Source organism: Vanacampus margaritifer, chromosome 6, assembly GCF_051991255.1.
Source record: "Vanacampus margaritifer isolate UIUO_Vmar chromosome 6, RoL_Vmar_1.0, whole genome shotgun sequence".
NCBI lineage: Eukaryota > Metazoa > Chordata > Actinopteri > Syngnathiformes > Syngnathidae > Vanacampus > Vanacampus margaritifer.
In genome coordinates, this window is record NC_135437.1 from 23074684 (window position 1) to 23079232 (window position 4549).

Below are 4549 nucleotides of genomic sequence, written 5' to 3' on the forward strand. Positions count from 1 at the left end.
TGTTTAAGGTTGACTTCCACTTTAACTCATCCACTGCCATTGACGGCTATAGATGTCAAAAATTCATTTGAACTATTTCTATTAGTTCAACATTTTCCCCCACTTTTGTTAAGAAGAGTATGAAAACCTAGAATTTTGTACATTTAGTACATTTAGAACAGATGTAAAATTTGTGATTAATCGTGAGTTAACTAGTGAATCTATGCGATTATTTGCGATAACAAAATTTAATCGAGTGACACCCCTAATTTTTTTATTTATTACGTCAGGCGATAAAAAAATTTAAAATTGTAATTAATCGCATGACTTCAATAGTTAACTCACCATTAATATATATTTTTTCAATATCTGTTATAAATGTACAATAACATTTTTTCCCCTAGGTTTTCATACTCTTGTTAACAAAAAATAAAAAATAAAATAAACTAATTGAAATAGTTAAAATGAATTTTGACATCTATAGCCGTCAATGGCAGTGAATGAGTTAAAAGTACTTAAAAAAAAAGTATAAGTAAAAGTAGTTCCCCCCTCAAAATCCTTGATGTTGACTAAAACGATGAGATATGTCGAACCCAAACAAATGAGAAATTCCTCAGCCTTTTTGCCCCACACTTTCCACTTCCCAATGACAAATCTTTACAGAAAAGCCAATAAGGAAATGGCACAAATGTCAGGGCAAACCTGCCGTTAGGTTCCCTATTCAGACTCAATATACAATTGGAGGTCAAAATAATCTGATTTAAGTCACGGGTCAATACAAGTGGGAAGTATTTACTCAATTGACAGAGTACTTCAACAACAACTGCAGTATAGCAATGTGGTGTTAAATAAAACACACTACAAAAAAAAAAATCACATTACAATAATAATTTAAAAAAACAGCAATTAGTTTGTCCATTGGCGAGTAACACACTTTCAGTTCGTTTTTTTTTTTCTCGAGAGCTCAGTATTGTTCATTCGGTAATTTTACCGATTCGATATGTCATCATCATTGCTCTCTCTCTTTGTTTTTTTATTTTTAATTTTATTTTGTATGTGCGTGAGTATGAGCATGTGTTTGTGCGTGCGTGCGTGTGAGTGTGTACTCATTAGTTCACCTAAAACCTATAAAAAAATTGATGAAATATATATATATATATATATATATATATATATATATATATATATATATATATATAAATGAGATGAAGCAGAGTGAGATCCACAGACATCAGCTTCCACCGATTCAACGACCAGAGGAAGAAGCAGACTGTTTGAATTTCGATAGATGCTGGTGTGGTGGATCTGGCATGCATGAAAACCTCCACCAAAGAGGGGAGCCGTCGACCCCGGTCAGGACAGAGCAAGCACAACCCCCCCAGGGCCCCCCAGGCCACGGCAAGGGACAACCCCCGCCCAGCCACCGCTCCCCCCATCCACCCCTGGCACCCACCACAACCCCCCCCCCGACCCTAGGCATCGGGGCCGGAAAGGGGACGGACAGCGGAACGGCGAGGGCACCCGCGCCCACCCCACCTCCAGCCGCGTGGTGGGACGGAACACTGGGGGCAGAAGGGGAGATGGGAGCACCGGGGACGGGCGGCACCCCCGAACCCCAGGCCCAGCGGGGAAAGGCCCCGGTCGTCACCCCAGCGTACTTAGTGAAAGCTAACCCTGTTACTGAGTTCGCCAGCTCGCCGACTGGCGAACTCTACTCCTACACCGTGGATGTGACCCCACCCAGTGTATATACAAGTGTGTGTGTGTGGTGCATTAAAATTGGGAGCAGGTGAGATTGAGTAGAGGGAAATGATATCCCCCCGTTCCGATCCACCTGCCTCCCAGACGTGTCAGTGAGTGTATGTGGTGCATTGAAAAAAAAAATAGGGGTTGCGTGGTGGCGCGGCAGGAATATGGATGGGGGACCGCAGCACTGCTTAATACTGCGGTCAGCCCCAACCGATGGCACCCCACCCCGACAAACCCGCCGCCCCCAGTTGTAGGGTGAAGACAGTGTGCCAACCACCCCCCACCCCAAAGTGTGTGTTATGTGCCCTATGTGTCTATTAACAAAGTGTAATGTGCAAAACTAGTGCAGTGAGTTAAGAGAAGCTCTCACCCGGATACTGGGGCCCGAAACGGTCAAATCTGATGCAAGAGAAATCATTCGAAAAACAATGTTGAGGTCTGCCATTGAAGCACAAAACATTGCCCTAACATTTCCTCCTATGCCAACTGCTTAAATTGCTTTGAGGCAGCAAATGTCTACACGCTATCTCAGGACGAGTATGCGTAGTTTGCTTCAGTGATTATGTTGTCGGTCTATAATATCTGCATTGTGATTATTTGGCTGCCAGTTCAGTGTATCCTCCCGTCCGCAACAGGTGGATCTAATTGCGACGTGTTTAAGAAGTAGGCGTGGTTAAGATGATGACATGTGGAGCCATTTCCAAAGGCTCACAGGCTGCTGGAGGCGGGGCAAACATGGCTGATGCAGTCATGCAGTTGGTGTCAAGTCACCTCATATTCGTCTCATACTGTGACGCATGTGTGCGTGATTAGTGTGACAGTATTATTTTGAGCGCGCGCTGATTGTTCCTGACAAAAGCAGGTTCATAGATCTTAAAATACTACAGTGTAAACATTTCTTAATAGGCGTGCACGTAACTTTCATACTTGTCTGCTGATGTAACGTCACAACGCCAGATTTTCAGCATTAGTAAACAAACAAGCTGCTGATCGTTACAGTCATGTATAAAAGTGTCTGAAAGACAGAAGCTCAGAAGGACTGATTTATGTCATTGGAAATGAGTGCAACCAGCTCCTTGTGCATACATTTTTAAATACATTCCTGGGCACACGATAGGTCATCAAATTTGTTAGCGGTCACAAAATTGCTTTTGGTTTAATTAATTTTATAGAATAGTAGAAACTTGGCAACACATATCCAAAAATGTATTGACTTTGTTGCTAAGGTAAGACCCTCATTCACTTGCATTCTAACCTGAGATCCACACATTTTCTTTACAATATGTTCTAGACACCACTATTAACTCATTCACTGCCATTGACGGCTATAGACGGCAAACATTCAGTTGAACTATTTCTATTAGTTTCGCATTTTTTTCCACTTTTGTTAACAAGAGGATGAAAACCTAGATTTTTTATTGTACATTTAGAACAGATATAAAATTTGTGATTAATCGTGAGTTAACTAGTGAAGTCATGCAAATAATTACGATTAAAATATTCTTAAAAAAATTAAATAATTGTAATTATTTTTTTCCAATTTTTAATAATCTTTTAAAAAAATACATTTTAATGAAAAAGAAAACAAAAAATTAGGGGCGTCAGGCGATTACCATTTTTAATCTTAATCGCATGACTTCACTAGTTAACTCACGATTAATCACGAATTTTAAATCTGTTCTAAATGTACAAAAAAAAAATCCTAGGTTTTCATACTCTTGCTAACAAAAGTGGGAAAATGTGAAACTAACAGAAATAGTTCAAATGAAATTTTGACGTCTATAGCCATCAATGGCAGTGAATGAGTTAATATTCTGTTTATGGAATATGAGTTTAAGCAGCAAAATCCACCTATTTTATCCTTCTTGGGGGGGGGGGGGGTCATTTTGCCACTTGTTGTCGACTGAAAATGACATCACAGTTGCTCAGGGCTCAGGTACTCACGACTCACTTGTTTTCTGAAGCCGAGCTGTGATTGGTTGTTCCCTGAGCAACTGTGAAGTCATTTTCAATCAACAGCGAGTGGCAAAATGTCCGCCCCCTGAGATGGGTAAAAACAGGTGAATGTTGCTGCTTTATTCATATTCCACAAATATCAATATCAGAATGCCGTGTTTAGACTATTAAGGGGCACATAAAGGGTTCACCATTAACCTCATTGCGGCCAACTTTACATGGAAGACCTTTATAAATGGGAGCAGTTCCAAGTCATTGGTTCAGACGTGGTTGACGTCAAAAGCCAAAGAAGTGCAAGCCTTCACCAAAAACTTTACCACGGTGGATGAAAACATGAAAAAACATGTGAGGACGTCAAAGACACCAAGTTGCCGTTTTTGGACTGTGATATCAACATTCGAGACAACAGGGGGCTTCCATGTTGGGGTTTCCAGAAAAGCCAGCCATTGACTAGTAATCCGTTTTTGCTGTCCTATCTAGACTATGTGCATGAACTGAGGAAGCGTTTCCGGATGAGGCAAAAATGTTATAAGACAACCAGAAAAGTCCAGTTGTGTTGGATTCATGCCCCAAGAATGTGATAACCTGGATGACTGAGAAGATTCAGCCAGGCATACAGTACATAATAATTAATCACTTACTGGGAATCGTGCATTCCTTACTTTGTCATCAATCTTTCTGAAACCAAAAGTTACTTCTTGGGTATTGATTAATGCAAAGGGCTTCCAAACAACATTTCCTTGTTTGCATGATAACTTGGTGGTGGGGGGGGGGGGGGGGGGGGGTGAACTACTTCTTACGGACAGCACGTTGGTGACCCATGCTCTTAAGGTCATGGCAAAAAAAAAAAAAAAAAAGTCAACGG